This window comes from Bombus vosnesenskii, unplaced genomic scaffold (genome assembly GCF_011952255.1).
Source record: "Bombus vosnesenskii isolate JDL3184/JDL3185 unplaced genomic scaffold, Bvos_JDL3184-5_v1.1 scf7180000014443, whole genome shotgun sequence".
Classification (NCBI taxonomy): Eukaryota; Metazoa; Arthropoda; class Insecta; order Hymenoptera; family Apidae; genus Bombus; species Bombus vosnesenskii.
In genome coordinates, this window is record NW_022883453.1 from 234221 (window position 1) to 255698 (window position 21478).

At 48.1% G+C, this 21478-nt stretch overlaps 1 protein-coding gene across 1 annotated transcript in view; it reads right to left on the bottom strand.

Moving 5' to 3' along the window:
- LOC117239870 (leucine-rich repeat-containing protein 24-like) overlaps positions 1–18723 on the bottom strand; it is a 59444-nt gene extending 40721 nt beyond the window's left edge. The window contains exon 1 of the mRNA XM_033505709.1: positions 18677–18723. The gene's annotated coding sequence lies outside the window, so the exon portion shown is untranslated. The remainder of the gene's footprint in view (positions 1–18676) is intronic.
- Positions 18724–21478: the final 2755 nt, after the last annotated feature.

The window sequence follows — 21478 nt, forward strand, 5'->3', positions numbered from 1 at the left end:
ACGTCGTACGGAGCGTAGTGGCCGTTATACACGCGGCGTATCGCGTTCACGGTGTTCACGGTGCGAGGCTGGTTGCGGGCAAAATTTCCGCAGCAGAAAATTATATTCGCCGTATAAGATGCCGCGCGGTTGCATCGTTAGGTCGGCAGATTTTCTCCGCTCGTCGAATCCCAATGTCCCTGTATCGTTAGGCTGATAGTAGTCCGACGATTTCACGATTCCTTGAATCGCGAACGATCGCGGTTGGTAAACGGTCTCGCGCACCGACCAACGAAATCTGACATGGAGAACACGTAGTCGCAAGATTTGCTCCCGTGGGATCTCTGGTAAAGCTGTCCGACCAGAAACTTTGAATAACATCTCCGTTAAGACACTCGAGACTATCGAAATCCAACTGTGTTGACGGAAAACGGACGAGGAGCAGCCTTGTAAACTGCGACTGCTACGATGTCGCCAGCGAATATTCTCCAGATTCCTGGAAACGAAGACGTCGCGCAGTAACGAGCACTGGCTTTGATCGATCGACAGGATCTACATCGGCCGCGTAAGTACGAAATTTTACTTACTCGATACGATACGATACGGTACGATATTTTACGTTACTCGATAGCAGAAACGAATCGTTGAAAACAACGGCGAGATAATACGGGAGAAAAATACGAGACGAGAAAATCTGGCCGCGTTACTAGAATACGGTGTCCTTTTCTCTCTTAGACGTCGCGGCAGCTAGCACGAGTAACGATATCTGTCCAGGGTTGTAAAACACCCTGGCAAATAGACAGACGAGAGAAGGGTGGCTCGTCTCTTGGCGCGGCTCTTCAACCAGTTCTACGACATCGCATCCGCGCACTCGCTGTCTTTTAGCCAGATCGAATTACGCGCTTTATCGCCTGCACTCTCCTTTCACAGTCTACCCTATCTTCGTGGCTCGTTTTTATCGATTTCCTTTCGCCTTTTTTAATAATTTCCCCGCTAATACTTTACGGGCACAAGCGGAACAAAAACTTTCGAAGCGTTCTTTCGTCGAAACCGCGAAGATTCTTGCAGCTCGCGCTCAAGAAACGGCAACGTCCGATGCGAATATTCCCAAGCCCCTTAACATAGGTAACGTAACGTAATAGATAATAAGATAGTCGCGGTAGAGTATCGTTGTAGAACCATAGTTAAAATAACGGAGGAAAGATGGTATAGGAGAAATAGTTGAAATTTTTTTCACACCGATCGTCCCGCGTTACATTATCTGGCTCTATGCCTCGTCCGAGACAAGAAGAAGCCGTTGTCGAGCCGTTTACTGTCTCGATATTCACCGTTTCGGCCGACTCGATATCCACAAGAGCACGTGTCTCGGCCACAAATTCAGCGAAACGTTAGACGCGCTTCCCCTTCCTCCCCCGTCGATCGTTATATCTCGCTCGGTACTATTTGATTTTTATGTAATCGATTATTCCCGACCAGGACCGGTTCTAACATTTTATTTCGAGAGCAATTTCGTTCTTCCGCGCTCAACCTCTCACCGCGAGCTTCCGCGCCTCTGTCCGACGCTCGTACCTCTCTATTTTTCTCTGTATCGCGAATCGCCACCGTATATCGAGTTAGTTTTTCCATCGATCGTTTTCGTTTTAGTCGGTTTTCGTTTTAGACAACCCGGCAGACTATTCTTCCCCGCGCGGCTGCGGTTCCTCAACTTTTATTTTCCGTACCGTTTCGTGCCTCCAATCGCACCACTCAGAAGCGTGTTTCTCCTCTTTTCGTCCCGTTTTGTTCTATTCTTTCGATTCGGTGCACGTCGAGTTCGATACGTTCCTGGTTGTTAACCTGCCAAGCTGATTTGGTTAACTTCTTTGTGCTACGCCGTGTCCTCTTTTTCCCGAGGATCGACGTTACCCCGTGGTGACGATCTACCGATTCGATCCCTACCGTCTAGATTCTCTCGTTCGCTCTTGCGGCATTTATTCCCACCGATGTCTGTGCTCGTAAAAGATTTCCGTTCGCGACAGGAGGCCGGCAGTCGTTTCGTTTTCGGTCAAGTAGATCGTACGGCTGTTCTAGAGACGACAGGAGGCTTTGTTACTCGGCTGCTATCGCATCTCCGAGTCGTGGGAATATTTTTATCGGGTTATCGATGTGGCCGAGTTATTAAAAACGGATCGGCCAGATGATATTCGTTTGCATATTCGAAACGTAATATCGAAACACATTTGGTCGTAAACAATAATACACTTTCGTATAATATGTCCAATCTATTCGCGTAATATGAGTACCATCGAGCTTTCTAATGGATTTGTGGTTCGATTACGGTTCGATTCGGGATTTCGCGCGGTTAAAATGTGAAATTAGGGGACCACTGTCGCAACGATAGGATCTCCACTGGACGATGTAGTAATTGATCGGTTACGCGACCTCTGCTTCGTCCCAACCATTGCTTAGAGGAGCAGGCGCGATCGTTTACGTCTCCCGGTGACGTAACTAGACCTAACCTGGCAACTAGAACCCGTTTCGATCGTTGTTGATGCCGTTGCGATTTTAACCGCTGCGAGCGAAAGGCCGCGTTTTCTCGCGAATTCTCGCGTCATAGCGTCCGTATTCGAAGAGGGGGAGGAGCGGATATTCGAAATTCGAAACGTTGGAGCGAGTTTCCGGCACGGTACGGCGGTCGTTGCAAATTGTTTCAACGTCGTCCACGTTAGCGCGCGCCTATGATCGAGTCGTTGATACGACGACGGTGTGCATCTTCTTGCAATTGTGAAACTTTCCCCCGGTTCCACAGTTGCTGGTGCACGTACTCGGCTTGGCGCGCGGTTGCACTTACGTGCTAGGTGCGTGCTAAAGTATTTTCGAGTCTGCCGTAAACACACACCCGTAGACGTAGGAAACGCCAAGTCGTCCGTAGACCGTGTAAGAAGACCGGTCCCAACGCGGTTCTAAATACGGCTGCTTGCATTATTAATCCCCCAGAGGTGGTACCGTATACCGCGCTGTTATCGCGGTTACATCGTAATTCGCGACAACGTTGCACTCGGATACGCGAGCCAAGGTGCAGTCTCGTCGTGCCATCTCTATCCCTGTCCGACGGGCGGAACTGTTCCGCACGCTTGTCACTTCCATGATCGCGCGTCTATTAATCTTTCAAGCGAAAACAGGGCGAAAGCTGCGAACAACTTGCTTCTTTTTTCTTCCTTTTCTCCTTAATTTCTTCGGATACCTGTTACGTTTTATATCCTTCGATTCTTCGACATCCAACGTCTCGATCGAATCGTGACGAAATATAGAAGATACGTAGAACTTGCAGCGATAGGTCGGACCTCGGAACCACTACGCTGCTCCTTATCCTCGTAACTCAACTCCATCGGACGTTTAAGGCATACAGCTCTAACGAGCAAATACGTTGCTTACTTTCTCTTGCACGTTGAGTGCTTCCAGTGCTTCCATTGAAAGCGTATATAACGTTGGAGCGTTCGTTAGCAAGATGATAAATATTTAATAAATAAGTTGGAAATCGATATCGCACAGGCTTTCGAAACGGCTTTACGCGATGGTCGTTTACGTCTACGATCGTTTACACGACCGACGTTCGAACAACAAACACCGCAGCAACCCTGAAATCCGATTAATCCGCAGTAGGCAGGCACAGTTTCGTTTTTCACGCAGATTGCGAGCAATCGCGCTTTCGAACGAACGTGTGAATCGCGGCTACTATCGCTAGCGCGGTACACGATCTGGGTATACTACTGCGGTAGCTCTCGTTATTAATTCACTCGGTCGTGCACAATTAGGTGGGCATTGTAGCTAGATGTCTCTTGTTCGGCGACACGGCTCATTTTGCGTAGTATCGTCGATTTGTCTAACTCGCAGGCAACGTACAATCGCGAGTTTATGCCGGCGGCAAAGTTTCCTTCGTGCATGGAAAACTTGCCGCGCGAGAACTATCGTGTGGGGAATAAATTAAGCGAATTTCGGGTTGCAGCGGCGTTCGTGTAGTCGAGAATTATCTCGAGACGAAAACTTTCACGGATTAAAGCGTAATAATTTAGACTGTGAAAAAGCGACTTTTGTTCCGCTCGTCCCTTTTTCTTCTCCATCGGAAGCGGAGATAATTTACGGAGTATCGAGATATTCTTACTCTTATAAAGAGCGAGGAATTCGCGAACGCGGTTATTAATAACGCGATATCTATCAGCCGGCGTAAGTAAAGCTCGTAAATACAGACTGATAAGCTCTGGGGAAAGGAGCAGAAAGTTGTACGGTTGATCGACTTTTACGAGATTTCTTGGCGAAAAGAAATTGGGTCAGTCGTTAATTACACCTATTAGCGAGAAATAACATTACAAGAGGGTGGTCGTTAAGGGTGTCGCGAGCAAGTTTCTCGAGTTACGTATTCCTGGCGGCGAGTCTCGGTCTCTCGAAAGCGTAAAACTGTTAATTATTTATCTCTTGGGGGTGGGAAAGGTGTCTGTTTTATGTAAACGGTAAATTATATCTCGCAGCGGAACCGAGTTATCACCGGAATTTTATTAGCGCGATACGTACTTTAATTTTTGCCGTAAACTGCCGTACATTTTGCCTCCGTCTTTCATCTCGGAGACGACACGCGACAACGCGACGCGTCATGCCGCGTCAAAGGATTTCGGCTTTAAAGCTTATCGAGGAGGACAGCGCTGCTCCAACTTTTCCCAGCTTCGGTTTACAGGTGAGAAAAATGATCGCGAAGAACCGGTATATATTCACCTACTTCCCCGAGTCTCCAGCGTTCACCGAGAAACTCGACAGCTTCTCCACTCGCTTTGCTGTCGCGCGTGAGAACGACCAGAAGAGAGGGATAGAGCGGTTTGGCGCGACTTTGTGGCTCGAATAACGATCTCGAAGCTGAACGCTGCTTATTAATTTGGTCGAAACGCCGAGAGGTTGGCTCACGAATTCGCAACGATATTGCCGCGGTACGGCGCGGCGCTGCGGAAACGCGGACCAGACCGTTTTATCGCTTCAATTTCCATGGTGTAGGGGGATCAGGTCGTATAACGATACGGGCAGGCAAGAACGAGTCGGCGGAAATTAGAAGCGCGTTCCGCTCTACGCGCTCTCTCCGTCAGTCAGTCGGCCGGCAGAAGGGGGCGGCGGACGGAAAGTTACGCAGGTTCTCGGCAATTCGCATTCAGCTTTTTCAAGCATCATCGTGTGCCGGGCTTCGTACGTTGCCCCTTTTACCGGTGCACCGTGCGTCCGTATATTTTATTAAGCGGCAAACAAACGAAAGGAAAAAACAAAAAAGAAAGAGAAAGAGTTGTTTCTAGGCTGAAAGTTCGTTGGGCGGTATATCTCCGTGTTCGCCGAGCCACCGTTCTTGCGCGCGCGAGAAATCGTCGAAACGTTCGGGGCACTGCTGAATGTCCTCGAAGCCAAGATAAATATATCACGGGCGTTATTGTCGGGAAAGTTGCGAAACGCGAGGAGCGCGTAAATCGGACCAGATTAAAGTCGAAAGATCGTTGTTGCGAGCAGGAAGTAAGAGGGCAAGAAGTAAGACGAGATACCGAAGAGGAAAATGCATTAGAATCATTCGAGATTCTTGCAAACTAGTTGGCCGACTTGCGCGGCCTTCATGAATGCGTAATTCGTCAAAGATTCCGTGTTTTGCCGTGCACTTTTCGCGCTACCGTCTCCACTTTCCAAGTGAGAACGGATCTTCCGTTCGACGGATACTCGCGAAATTGTATAATCGCGTGCACGATACAATAGCGATATTAGCGCCGGTAACAAATATTTATTTATTTATTTATTTACTTTTACGGGATAAACCCTATCGAGAGAATGGATCGCAAGAAAGATTAGCTTGGAAGACGGAAAATAGGACGGTAAGTACACGTACGTAAGAGAAGAGGAAAAGAAAATACATATGTAGATGGAGTAACGAGACAAGAGAAGAAAGTACAAAAGGACAAAGAACAGGATATAGTAATGTAAGATGGTCGGAAAACATGCTCGAGAGAATGTCTCGAGTCTTAAGGATAGCGTGGGTTGACCGAAGATATCGTTAGTCGACTATGCTCGTCGATATGCAGCTCGTACGTCTTGCGGACAGGTTTGCCAACTGCAAAGGAAACGGTCGATCCGGAGAAAATTCATCGAACAAAGTTCCGGTCGACCATACCGTGCTTGGAGACACGGTCGTCTCGGAATTTGACCAGAGATGGAAGACGAGAAGTCCCGTTTACTTTCATCCGAGAAATTGGACTTTGCGTGGAACGATTCGAGTACGCGTTTCGGGCAGGTGAAACGAAATCGTTGGAAGAAAACACGTTTAACGCGTAACGAAAGGAGATTCTTCGTTTTGCGATCGACGGCTCGCAAATTCGTCGAGGGCCGATCGCTCCTAGATAGCGGGATAACGGAAAGGTGGAAGGTAGGCCAGAGTCGAAGGCAGTTTGCCGGTTATTTTCTCGGTTGGACCGATCGATCGCGAGAGCCCGCTCCTCGAACAAACGTCGACTCTAGAGAGGGGTGGGGAGGAGAGGGTTGTAAAGAGCAGCGACGGCGTCTATTACTTTGCTTTTTTACTCTTCGAACGATCTCTGGAATCGGCCTGCTCGGCCGGTGACGGACCACGAGGAATAATTATTATTCCGCGAGAGGAAGAAGGGAAAAAATGGCAGTCGTTTGTTCAAACGCGACGAGGGGATCTTTCTTCAAAGTGGTTTCGAAGATTGCACGGGGGCGGCAATGGAGAAAGAGAGAGAGAGAGAAGGAGACGGCCGTAATAATCAAAGACATTCTTAAACGTCTTATCCCGGGGCTAATCTCGAAATTTTTCTCTCCTGGATGTCGAGAAGGAAAAGGGATTTCTCCGGGCGGAAAAAAAACGCCATCCGCTGGAACGACTGCCGATGTTGGTCGATCCGGATCTAGAAACGTCGGATCGAGGAGGATCTCGAGAAACTGCGAGTCGCTGTGCTGTGCTTTGGAAACTCGATGGCGGGGCCGAAGGCGGAGGCCAACGAGACCAGATACACGAGGTTCGTCGTCGTGTTTGCAGCGCACGCGAATGAAAAAACACGATGGAAAGAGAGGAAAAGGTCGTGGGAGCTGAAATATACACGCGTCCATTCATCCGGATGAAAAGGTTCGTTATAGGGGCAATTACTGTGGTGGTGCGGTGCGCTGACCTCTATCAACGGCCGCACCCCCGTTCTACTACACCTTACCCCGACGCGCCTTACTGTTCTCTGCATTTTAGATTAGTTTAAAGTCGGCCGAAGCGAGCGAAAGCAGCCGCCCGTTGCTCGATAAGAGGATTAACCGATAGGGTAATAAGGAGGAGTCCACGCGAACCTTCGTTCCTCCCGACTCTTCCTTCCTTCCTTCCTTCCTTCCTTCCTTCCTTCCTTCCTTCCTTCCCTCCTACGTTCTCCCCCTCCTGCTCCTCCTCATCCTCCTCTTCGTGATCCAGTCTCCGCCTTTCCCTTGCTTCGAACACGCTTCGTCAACCCATCGGTAAAGTAAAACCATCATCTTGCGAGACGACCGATGCGCTTTCTCCGTCTTCGTTTGCTTCGCGTTTGTTGGCCGAACGAATGGACAAACAGCTGTTCGTCGATTACAGGAGGACAGATTTTCTGGTTAGTAATTCGGATATACATAATATCGAGCTGTGTCGCTCGATTCGGAATACACTCGCTGGCTGATGAAACTAATTAATATGATAATTATCGAAGCAAAGAATTATTATCACGGTGACCTATTAAATATCGCCATATATTACGCATTGAATATTGCGTTATTACGCTGAGCCGTAAAATAATCCTATCGTGGGGAGTAAATGTTAATAAATTCAATCGGTTAAACGAACGGTGCGCATCCGACTGTCGGAGATGGTTGGTTTCGAAAACGTAAGAAGACGAAGACAAAAATAAAGGCGAACAAATGTGATCAACGAACGACGATATACGATTAAATTGGCTGGTTTTTAATGGCAGAACGGCGAGTTTCGCGACAAAGGATCGAACGATTCGGCTGGGATCGATAGTTTCGACGAATTTCGCTTCGAGATACACGGTTACTCGTATTCGTTGACTAGTGGAAAATGAAACGAGAGAGAAGAGAAGAGAAGAGAAGAGAAGAAAGGAAGAGCAGTGCGTGTTTTTTTCAAAACGGAAGGATCGATATTCCGTTTGGAACGGTTGGATCAGAGGGAAGAAAAGGACGCCGGCGACGGGGAAAAGGAGCGAACGCGTGAAACTGTGACAGCGCGCGTTGAAAATATACCTATCGACGTTGTCATCGATAATGCGTGGAATCGAATTTTCCGGGCGGACGAGTTGGTTCGGTGACAAAAAAAAGTAAAAAGTAATTAAGGCTAACTAGACAGCCGTGAATCCATCATATTAGCCATGGGACTAATCGGTTGTACAACGGGCCGCGCGGACGACAGGAACGCGCAATTTCGAATCAATCTCCGGGGATATCTGACAGGGGCCGGTCCTCGTTCGTTTTTCTCCGGCTGCAGACAAATCGATAGCTCTATACGGCCAGAGCGAAGCCGCGCCACGCCGGTCTGCGACAAACGCGAAACACCATTTCCGTGGAAAGCAACCGTGTAACCTACTTGCTTTCGCGTAACCGGAGCCCCGGGGTCACGCATTCGAAACACCGGTTCTCTCTTAAACGCGATTAACGTATCGCTAACTGGGAAAAAGGGAGAAAGAAAGAAGGAGAGGGGATAAGAACGAAGATAGAAAAGGGATTCGCATCTCGTGGAAATCGACACGGTTCGATCCGCGTTTCAGCGAGCTTTCCGCCGTCGGAATCGACAATTGCCGGAGGAGGACCTTTTTGTCGAGCAAAATAAATAGACATTTTTTTCCTCCTTCGTTTTTCAGTATGTTTACCAACCCATTTTTCTATTCACCGTCGCTTGCGGCAGCGTTCGATTCGGAAACGTTGACTCGGGAACATTCGATTTGAGAAACGTTCGATTCCGAAATGTTTTATTCGCTGACGCTCGGTTCGGAAATGTTTGAGCCCGGAGATGCTGAATTCTCGAACGTTCCATTCTCGGAACGCTCGATCCACGGTGACACGGAGTTTAGCGATTCTCGAAACCCGGCAGAATCTTCGATTCGAAAGTGTTTGATAGACGTGCCCCGTATATCGTGCAAACACTCTTTTATACGAGTTTCGTGTATCTTTCTGCCCTCGGTGGTGCGACCGAAGTGCGCGATCGGTGTTTAAAACGAAACTTTCTTCGGGAAAAATCAGAACGTGCGTTACAATTCATTTACCAAGGAAATAAAGGCAAGGTCGATTTTGCAGCGAGCTCGCCGTTTTCCGGGAACGCGCTGATATCCAAACAAACGGTTTGTATAAATTTCGAGGAAGGAGTAACCGGTTCACGATTTCGTCTGGCAGCAGCCTCTCGCGAATTATTCGCGTCGAAGAATTCCGATGGACAGGAAAAGGGAAGGAAGGGCGGCAGAGGAAACGTATCGGTACAGGGCACCGAGTTAATTACATTAAAGATTCTGTACACAGATAAATTAGCTGCTTCTCCGTGTAGATAGTAATTATCGAGGTGATAAGTGGTAATAACAGTTTTACGCTAGTTTCGGCCTCTACCTGCTTCAGCTAACCGTTAACGAAGAAGACGCGGCAGTTAAAGCACTCGTTATCAAACAGCTTAACCCCGTAACTCCTTCGTGATTAAAAGCGTCCCTATTAAGTGTCGTTATTCGTCGCGTTATTAGGGCGATACAGCTCGAACGTAATTAGCTCCTTGTGCAAATAATATCGGGTTGTCCGACATTTTGCGCGGCGGATGTCGCGCAAAAAGAACGAAAACGGCGAAAACGGCGAAAACGACGAAAACGACGAAAACGACGAAAACGACGAACAAAGGAAAGAACGAAGGCGGAGAGAGGCCGGAACAAAGCGTGAGTCGGCTTAATGCGCGTACCTCGTTTTTCGGTTCTCTCGATAACCTCGAAAGCTCGTCGTTGTTCTTCGTAACGACGTCGTCGGCCGGTGATATTCCACGTCGTTAAAACAACCGGGACGAGTCAACACGGAAGCTTTCTTCCTTTTTTCTCTCGTGGAACGGACGCTCGCGAGGAACAAAGTTGCCCGCCTCGTGCTCGGGCCACGAGCAAACGTTTTAACGCGATTGAAAAAGTTGAAACTCTAACGAGTGACGAACGGAGCGACACCGTCTGTGGCGTGGTGCCGCGATCGTGGCCGACCAGCTTAATGAAATCGACCGCTCGATCGTGTCGTGTCGCTTCTGCATCCGCTTCCGCGATATCCACCGCGATCAGATATCGACAACGCGACGACTCGAATCCTCCGATTCTACGGGTCGATCGCGGTGGTTCGTGCTACCGTCCCAAGGAAATTTACGTTCCAAATCTGGCAGGGATTTTCGCGGATCGTCGACTGGATATCGTCGCATTACCGATACAAACGAAAACGCTCTGTAAGCTCCTTTCGCACGTCCTTTACACGGATTTTCGTTTAATCGGTCAAACACCGATCTCTCTTTCTCTCTCTCTCTCTTTCTCTCTCTCCCGAGTTGCCGAGTTTGTTCACAGACCATTCCACACGCCCTATCTCGACCAGGTCTTTCCCTCTATCGGCTTGATACAGTTTCGGCTGAATTCATCGGATCGAAAGCTTCCGTCGCGCGGCATCACGGCTCCGCCTCTGACTGTTCCAACTTCTTGCAAATGTCAAGGCGAAAATCATCCGGCAGTCTACGCTTAGAATATTTCGCTCCTTCGAAACGCCATCCTGTCGCCGGAGTATCGCTCGTTACTTCGATCTGATCGATACTCGAAACGGTCGAACGGTAGACGCGTTTTATAGTTGCCAGCCGTAAGCTGTAACGCTCGGATCGAATACTCGTAGATCGCTTGTCGGAATGGAATAGCGAAATCTCGATAACGTTGACGAATTTTCAAACACGACAACCAAGAACGCGACAACCACGCCAATTACGCATCCATATTGTCGCGTACTGTTGCACGGCACGCAGACTCTAGATACGTCGAGGTAACACAACGGACGAGAATTTATCAGCCAGTTCTACCGCCCACGACGTAACTAGACCATACACTCGTACACGTCGTTAACGCAAAGATAACGACGCGGGACGACAAAGTCGAGCGATGTTCCGCTCGGTGTCATTCCGCCAGTCTTATCGGCCCTCTCCTAGCGACTGCCGCGATAAACTCGCGTAAAAGTAGCAGCTGCGAGCCGACTTCTTACTCAACAACGACGACGTATCCTCTCGACGTATCTATATTCTCGCTCAGCATTTCGAAATGAAACGGAGAGAGGTCAGAGCGTGCGTGAAGAGTGCGTGCAGAGTGCGTGGAGCGTGGCAATTTGCCGCTCTTTCGGATCCGAATTAATCGCCAACGTTAAATTTTATCTTGCGGCGTTACCGTATTTCTAACGTTTCTTCTTCGTCTAACTTGGAGAGGAACTCGACTGCCAGAGAAATGTACAATTTTCAAAGGACACGAAACGACTTTGGGAGAATTCCGTTGAAAAAAGCAACTGCATAAATTCTGCCTGCTAGCCGTTATCGGCTCTCAAAGACCGACACGCTATTCTTTCAGCGGCAATAAAGAGAGAGCAAAGTTGGTAATGAAAGAACGATCGTGCCAAGGAATTATTCGCGAAACTGAAGAGGCGAGCGAATTGAGCGGATTTAAACGGTGGAAAAAATCGAAAGACCGAACGAACGAGAGATAAAGAGAAAGATAGATAGATAGAAGGATGGAGAGAGCGAGAGAGAGAGAGAGAGAGAGAGAATGAAGCGGTGGCAACGGCAGCAGCCGAGGGCAAGACGTTAATGGCCCCATGTTGAAATATTCCCGCGTGCCAGGGGTATCCCGGTTTCGGTGCACGGCTAATGTTATTGGCCTGTCGAGATAGGGGCTTATCTAGTTGCGGGTATACGGCCACCGACACGCACGTGCCGCAACAGTAACCGGCGCCTTTACTCGCTGCACAATGGACACGCAACGTGCACCGACGCGATTATGGCCCTCCCTCGATTTAAACGGTACGACGAAAAACGATTCTCGCTAGGAAAACGTAACCGGGTTACAGTGGATTTTATTTCTGTCTTAAAGAAGAGCTAGCGATATTGGGAGAGTCGCCGTGCGCTTCCTTTAATCAACGATATTGGAAAGCCGTATCTCGGATTAAATACACTTGGGCGTGGAAAAGAAAAAGAAAAGAAAAAATAGAACGTTCTACTTTTCCTCTTGTTTTTCGTTGCACGCGATGGTATTATCCTGTCGAACTACAACGAACGAAGCGATCTCGCTAGAGAGACAAAGTCTGTTTAATGTCCGTGTATCGACTCTTTGTACCGCCGCTCCGATTACTTCTCTTTCTCTTCGTAGGAATTGTCCGCGTTGGTAAAAGCTCGAGCAAGAAACAAATGCAACGGGCAGACCGTCTTCCGGACGAATGGAAATTCCGAAAAGTAGCATCCTTGCGAGAGGCCGATGCGACGCGATGGCCGAGCGACGCGAGGGGTGCACCGCAGAGCATTCGCTTATCTACGAAGTAGTTAGGCCGTGCGATGTGCACGCGTCAGACCGGCAAACTCTCGCAAGGCTCTATTGTGCTGGCGACGCGCATACGTTTCGCGCCACTAACGATTCCTATCTCCTTAGAAATTTATGTCTCATTCATAGCCCGTGACTCTCGCCGTGTTCTTCAACGTGGCGCAATTACCACGCCTTGGATCGCGTTCCGACTTTCCACTCGTCCTCGACTGGAAAACGGCCGTGTCCGATTATTATCGCGATTGTTTGCTCGTCTCGCGCGAGAACGAACAATCTGTGCGCCAACGGTATGTATACACGGCTTGAACGCGGTATAAATCGCCTTTGTTCGTTACCGAAACCATAACCAAATCAAATTTACAATGTCTCTCTGGTCCGTTAAACTGCTTCGATCCCTTGCTCGTTCCCTCGTAGAAACGACAGCCGCTACGTTCAACGCCGATCCACTAAACGCAATTCCTCTGATTATCATCGAGCAAATTAGAAACTGACGGAATTAGAAACCGTTTAAATCTTAGTTATACGGTGCATTTATACCGTAAGTGGGAATTCGAGGCCGATCGATTCGCAAAGCGGAAATACTCCGATCGAATAAATATCAATGTGAAAAAATATCAACCGATCGGGAAAAAGCTTTAGACTTTTTTTCAATGTTTATTCAGTCAGCATCTTGTTCCCTTTGGAATCGATGAAATTCGCGCGATATCAATGACTCGAAAATTTACGCGTCGCGAAATCCCACTCGGAGTAGCGAGTGCTTTGAAAACGGCGCGTCATGTAGAGTGACATCGCAGCCAAGCTTTATTTCCCTCGAATTTCAATCAGCTTCCAATGGAAATAATACAATGGCGTTTTATTTCGTTGCGTCAGTTCGTTAATCGCGCGACGCGTTCCATTCGAATAAAGCGCCCTTCTCCCCATTACAAATTTTAATATTCCTTCGTTTTCATCGGATCTCTGCCGTAGCGAGTCGCGCGTTCCGGCTATTACACGCGCCGCATCGTTGATTTAAGCGGAAATTTCCCAACGCTTTATGCGGTCCCGCTAACCTCCTAACGCGTTCAGTGCCATCGTTTCAGCGAAACATCGCGCGCCCTGATAAAAAATAAAACTGTGCTTTGCGTTTAATAGAAACGTCGATGGGCAACATATATGGGACGGGAGAAGGATTCAACGAACGGATAAGCTTTCATTGGCGTCGCTTCGCGCCGCTTCTACGCCATTTTCGTTCGTTAAATATTCCTTAGGTCGTTCCGATAATCGAACCGAATTCAGATCGAACAACGATATCGAGCAGCGTCGCGATAACGCCGACAACGCCAGGGCACGATACCGAATTTCAATTAATGCGGCGGCACAGCATCGAATCTGCGTGAACGGGCCGATTATTAATTAACCGCATACGCGTGTATTAGCGGCTAGTGGAGTTACACTTGGTTAAGCGGACGATTCCGCTTCGATTCGTTCGAGCGGAAACCTTTTCTCGGCTCGAAATCGATCAACGTAATGAAATTAATTTGCCGACTGTAACGTTTCTCGGTTTTAAATTAACTTTTCAACCCACTATCTATGTGTGCAAACGATGAAGCGGTGTAATAAAAAAGGGAGGAAAAGATAAAAAAAAAAAAGAAAAAAAAAAGAAAGGAAGGAAGAATAGAGAGAGAATCGAAAAGCTTCATGGAGCAATTTCGCCGGAGATATGAGCGGAGAGCAAAGCTGGAAATTGGATCGAAATTCGCTGGTAAGTAATAGTTGTTGTTTTTAAACGCGCGTGAAAACAATTCAACGAGGACACGATTGATAAAAATAGTGGAGTACTCGGTATTCGATATCCGCTTGTCTCCGCGTAGTTCGCGTAGCGACGTTGGCGTTAGAATTAATTATCGGTACCCATCTTGCGCGTTAAGCTACTTCCATCCTACAACGGTTATACCGTAATTTTTAGGGTTACGTGCTGGCACAAAAGACGCTAAAACCCCTAGCAGCCACAAAGTAGGTAGATAAGTAAAACGATAAAACAGCCCTGGGCTCTGGCTCTTTTGTTTTTCTTCGGTCAAGCCAACCCGTAGGTCTCTGCCGGTTTCCCTCCATCTTCGTTCTCCTTTCCTTCCAACGTCGTATATCCCCGCTGTATCCGTGTCTCCTTCCGAAAGATCGCGAGATAAGCTCGCTGCTCGAAAGTTGCGCGATATTTCCAACGTTGGTTGAAATTAGTGGAGCTCGCAGGCGAATGTCCGATAACGGTATCTCCGTTTCCGTCATCCGGTTGGTTGCCGATCGCGATAACGCTATCTCCGTTACCGAGCGAGTCAACCGCGTCTCTTATTTTCTACCCTTTTTCGATCGGTTATTACGATTTTTCTAACCTCCGCCCTCCTCTTTCTCCGCTTTCTCTTCCTCGCCAAGATGAATCGCAGCAACTTTTCCCAACCTGTTAACCGGTTTTCTTCGTTCATTCTTCCCACGTTCGGCAACGTAGAAGAGGGGGAGAGAGAGAGAGAGAGACGGAAACGACGAAATCACAAATCAAAATCGGAAATAGAGTTAAAGACGCGAAAATCCGCCTCGACGAGGCAAGTTTTAAAGCACTGGTTAATTTTTCGAACGCATGGAGATGCAGGGAACGGCGCGGCTCCGCTCATCGACGCTAATCGTATAACAGTTGAAAAAAATGGCGGCGAACGCGACCAGATTTAAAAGATTAACGAACACGAACGTCTGTTTTGCATTTTGTATGCGTATTGTACCGGCCGGTTCGGCGCCGCTTGTCGCCGGTAGTCAAACGAACGGGAGTGGAGAATTAACGCAATTAGCGATGCCACTACCGTTCTCTGATTATGTCCGTTTAAAAAGAGGCGTTTCCGCGTACACGAAATTTCTATCGCGCTGAAGCTGTTTTCCGCCCGTAGAACCATTTGCCAGCCCTATGGGTAGACGACCATCCGAAAAAGATGGAAATTAATCGCCAACGACCGAGCGGCGTCCCTTTGATAAATAATAAAATCATCCGAATCAAAGGAATTACGTTGTTGCGTAAAAGCGGCTTTGAGTCAGCATGTTAGGTCGTGATATTGTCGTCTACGAGAGTTGCGTGGTTTCCACGTGGTTAATCGAAACGTGTTAACGCGCGCGCGCGCCTCTTTTCTAAGTAGAGACGTCTGTCCTAACTTAGCTGGCAATTTTTCAACGTTTTTGGAACGTTAGAGAGTTCCATTGCGTTCGAGAGTAGCCAAGAGCGAGAAAAATGTGGAATTTGCAATAAAATGTAACAACGAATTGCTATAATTCGAAAACTTGGCAGCTATCGAGATGTTTTGTTTCGTTCGCTGAAAACTTTCTTCGAGTTGGAAACTCGATATCAGCAAGGAGTTCGCGTTACGCGAAGGAAATTTTCTAGGAAACGCTGAGCGAAATATCTTGTTACCCGTTAAATTTAGAAACGATAGAGGTTAATAGATTTTTATTTTCCTGAAATTCTGCATCCGCATAGTCGCGATACAAGATACTAAGATTACAAGGAAACTAAGGATTAACGATCTCTAGCGATATTTACGAGCCATCTCGAGTTAAATATTTAGGTTTTGATTTTCTTAGTAGAAGAAGGAAATGAAATGGAATTTCCTATTCGAGCAAGCCGTTCTATAACAAAAGTTCTCTCGCGACGATACTTTTGCAAGAGGGTTTCAGAGACAACAAAGATCTAGGTGAAAACTGCGCTCATTTCGGAAACACGCTTTCCACGATGTCGGAGAAAGTAGGAAATCTCGAGATTTTCGATCGAGGGGACCCGATGCACGCGAATGTCCCCGTGCTCTGCTTTCCTTTGTAGTTTACGTATGCCACTGGTATTTCGTTGCTCTTGGACGCGACTCTCGCGTCTCCTACGTAGCGATTCGTGATAATCTCACCACGTTTTTACGTCTAGCCAACGTATTATTTAAAAAAAAATTCGCTAATCGCGTCGAAGCTTTCTCTTTGCGGTCGGAAAATCGTTTGCAACGCTCGAAACATTACTAGCAAAAAGATGACAGACAAGAATTTCGTCTCTGAAATTCCTTCGAAGCTATTTTTCGTCGTTATGCCCATCGAATCGAACGCGGTATATTCACCGAATACCGGACACCCGATACGACGCGTGTCACCCTTTCAACGATAAACGAATTCTCGTTTCCTCACCTGCGAAATTCGCTAGATGCACGGCATCTCCGATAATTGCTCGATCGGATTAACTGGCGTGCAGAAACGTCTATGAGTATGTTTGACGGGGATTCGGGCCGAGGCCTGAAATATCCAGCGAGTTAGTTCCTTGGAACTATCGATAAACGGCCACGAGCTACGAAAAATAATTAAAGACCGTGGCGTTTCACGAGGCACGTGGCGGTAGTGGTGGTGGTGGCGGTGAACAGTGCGGAATCGTTCGAAATTTTCTCCCTGGAGTTACGGTCGTTCCGATCTTCGATTAAACTCGCTTAGTTATTGCGTTGCGGACCGTTTCGGAACGGTCGAATCGACGGAACGGGGTGTTACGGCTGGTGGAACGAGCCGCGTTAAGGAACCAACGAGTCGTCGATTTTCGATGAAAGAAATCGCCGGAGAAGATATCGTTCGAGTCTAATATATAATAATTATTTGCAACGATAGATACGCTCAGCCAAGTCATGAAATTTCTGTCGTCCAACGCGTCAGGGTTGCAAATCGAGAAAACGTGGAAATTACGTTCGGAATATGGAAGAAAAGTTTAAGAAGCTTTCGGCTTTAACCACGAGCAACCGTGGCGTTTGCGACAATTTCGATAGCGAACTCGACGGTCGTCCAGTCCATTCAACGTGAGAAGGTTTCTGCTCTTAAAATTCGCGTTATTTTCTCCATTAAACTTTCCAATTTCGACTTTGTCTCATCTACCGACGGCGAATCGACAAAATTGGCCAATTATGGCATAATTAGAACGGCACTGTATCGCCGAGAAAGCATTTATCGCGTGGCAAATATTCGTAAATATAATATAAAAGCTATAAATTGGAACGCGTGCGATCCAAGCGTGCCACGGTTCCCAAGATTCTGCGTGTTTCCCTTCCGCGATTCTAAATACATGTCAATCCCGTTCGAATTACGGGAAATTAAATGGAAATCTGCGGCCGCCAATTAATGAGCGATATCCAAGAATTTAATCCGAACGCGCGATCGCGCCTACCGTAATTGTTTAGCGCCGCGGTACATTGCCGCGGTGCATTGCCACGATTAAAATAAAAATTGACCAACGTATGATCGCGAGGGAGGGCGATATCGTGGGAATTCCGTGTCCACGAGTGAAAAACATTTGTAGATAAATCCGTGAACTCTGGGAATCGGAGGTCGAAATTCGATATCGTCCGGTCTGCCGCTTTATCCGAGGCGATTGTGAATTTCCATTGATCATCCTTCCGTATTAAAACGATTAATAACGTTTCCGTAGAAATTTCAGCACGTTGCGTCAAATTCGGTGATAATTTGTTTAATTGAACGGCAAACGCGAATAACTTAAAGGATGATCGCTCAGACGGTAAACGCCGTGCAAGCGTAGCGCAGCGTCGAGTTTTCCAGTAATTATCTTAATTGTGCCAACTGCAGATGCGACCGAGAGGAATGAAAGTAATTAGGATGGCGCGAGTCGATAAAGAAACATCTGCTCCGATACGTAAGTCACTGGCGGAATCAACTCTTCGTTCTCAACAATTCTTCTCTCGTCATCTTTTAGACCGTTGCTAAATTTTCTTCCTGATAAGGCGAACAACAGCCCAATCGTAGAAGAGATCGACCACCACCTCGTTTCGTCTCGACTACAAAAAAAAAAAAAAAAAAAGAAAAAAGACCAAAAAAAGAAAAGACGAAGAAAGAAAGAAAAAACAATGTACAAATCGTTCCGAGAGATAGTTCGAAGAAAAAGAGAAAAAAAGAAAAGATACAATAGGAGAGAGGAAAGAGAGAAAGAAAAAAGGTGGACGAGGAAGGTAAGAAACGAAGGGCGAGACGGAGCGATGCGTTCGCGGGTTGTACGTCGACAGGTAAGCCGGAATACGGTTTGCGCGACGGTTCGTTAGAGACAAGAAAAGGGAGCGTATCCCGTGTACCTTGAGAGCAGCGGGCCACGCTTCGTTACTCATCCGTCGAGTGGTCCTAAAACAAAAACGACAACGGATGCAATTAGATTCGACGCGACTATCCTCCCTTTCTTTCTCATCCACCGACTACCGCGCGTACGTGTGTATTACGCGTGATCGTGGCGGACAGTCGCGGCGATAGAAAGGCAGGGTGGAAGGATAGGTCGAGCTACCTCGAGTCGAATTTCCTATTGAATTTAGCCGAGCTCCTGAGAGATTCGTAATATTACGTCGCGGTCTACCCTCGTTTGCGCACCCCCGAGGAATCCATTTCCGACTTTTCTCCGCTACCGGTTCGTACCGGCGCCCTGGGACTCATCTACCCGCTCCCCCGACCACGGAACGGGCGAAACCTCGTTTGTCACGACTCGTTGTGCGCCTTCGCTTTCCAATTCCTACGTTATCTACGCTATTGGACGGCAGCATCGCGACTAGGAGATCTAGAAAAGCGGCCAAGTTCGCCACGAGTCACATTTTTGGAAGGATCGGAACGACGAGTGGAGACGATTTCCCAGCAGCTTCGATAATGATCCGAAAGGAAGTTGCGGTCGTCGCGTATGCGAGGGAGGAACGTTCTCGTTCTGAAAGGGCAATCTCGCTTCCCCGGAGCGAAGCTTCTCGACAAAAAAAAGACAGGACTTTCGAGCCGAGGAACGTCCCTTTCCAGCGTTTCACGTTTTGCTCGTCCTCCGTGGAGGCTGTCCTCTTGCGCCGTCACCACGCTTCTAAATCGATCTTACGCCCCCTTTCTCCGCGTCGCGTTCTTCCTCCGTGCCACGGTTCGAAGACTATCCTTCGATGATAATAAAAATTGTTCCAAAGTCGGAGCGCCTCTGTCGATCTATACTCCGCCCGTCGATCTATACAGTTACAACCAGAGACCCGTATTCAGGATCTGGCCTTTTAACGTTTTTAACGAGCCTCGTTCTTGGATCGTGCGTCCCCTTTCAAACCTATCGCGCATACGTCTTTCTCCGTAATTTCCTCCAACCTTTGTGCATCGGACTCTTTCAACTCGGCGTGCTCCCACAACTAACTCTGCTCCGTCTACTTTGGCAATGGGAACGAGACAAAGGACTCGAAACTTCGGAATAGAGTGGCGGATCGATCCAGGCTTCTGTCGAGACTTTTCGCGAGAACGTGGCTTCCGTCCAGAACGTACCATGATGCGTCCTCGAATACGGCTTATATACATATATATTATCCGGCTTTGACGTTAAACAACAAACGGAAATCGTATCCTGGAAATCGTTTAAAATCGGCAGCCAGTTTACAGAAAACTAGCTAGCTACCGGTTCGAACTCGGCGTATGCAACGGTGTCGAAGGACGCGGCGCGACGCGACGCCCCCAGACAAAAGTTTCTGCCACGTCATGCGCACCGATACAGTGAAACGCTCTCTCGAGTAAAGTTCATAAATAAACGTGTCGGCGGTTTTGCGTTTTCGGTTTTGCGTCGAACGTCGGATGAGGGCGAGAAGGTTGACGATTTTAACGTGGCTCGCTGCCGTTAACATCGAAACGCGTATGGTGAGAAAGAATCGTCGCGGTATTGAGATTCGCGGAACGAAGAGCCAAACTGGAAAGCGCAACTGGAAACCTCGATCTTTCTAATAACATCAACGATGGAAATCGTTTGCGCGGACCAGCTTCTCCAAGCACGTTGCCAGCTATCGGCCGTATCGAAATACCCGTAAACGCGAGCGCTGTTTCGCGTGACTCGTAAACGAGACACGAGGCAAAGGTGTAAGAACAATAAGTTTGTGAAAGCAGCGACAGATGGACGAGCCGGGTAACGATCCGGTTGCGGCTCGTTGACGGAATATCGTGGGACCGCGATTAGCAGCGGTTTCCGAGTCGTATAGAAGGCGTGGTGTTTCGTTCGTTAAGTCGCTGTTCACCTAGAAGCGTTTTCTATCGGTCGGTAATCGGAAAAGCTCGTCCCTCTGCCTCCGCGTTCGTCTCTCCATCGGCCGATTTACGCGACCCTAGTTTTATCGCTGTTTTATCGGTGGCCGTGTGTCGAAGCGTGCCTTTTTAAAAAGCTCGTACCACGGCAGTTCCTTCCGCTGCTCGTTTCTCGCTGGTCGCCACTGCGCGCGCACTTCTAATTAACAATGTCACTGGTCGCGTCGAGTCGTCGTCGGTGCGGTTCCTAGCGAGAAGCTTTTAACGAAGCCGGACGAGGCGACGTACGTCTCTCGACTCCGTTTCTCCGCCGAGATACCAAGATCGATATCCGGTATCGGCGAAGAAAACGCGCCGGTCCTTCGCCGCGCGATACGCAACGAAAGCAGCCCGAACGCAGCGGGCTGATTTCACCGAGCCCGATGATTAAAAACGGGAGGGAATCGACGGTGCGAGACTTCCCGGCGAAGCTGCGGACGAGTACTGGATATTGAGATGAATTTAGCCGCGCGACGACGTCCTCCTTTCGGAAAATTTCAAGCGAATTTTCGAGCGGAAAAGTCGAGAAATTTGTAGAAACGTCGTACGATTCGTCGTATTTTATTAGCTCTACGGGCAACACGACAGACGTACGTACGTATCTCGAATTTCGTTTCCGCGAAATTTCACGGTGCCGGAAGAAATGATTCGCAAGGACTCGGATCTTATCGTTGACGCGAGTCGATTTTCCAGGATCGCGAAGAAAGTATCTGACCAGCTGAGCGTATAACACGGTTTCTTAGATATGAATTTCTACGAGCGCAACCTAACCCCGAACTATTCCGATTTCAGATAAGATTTCCATCTTCGAGGAGACGCGAACCATG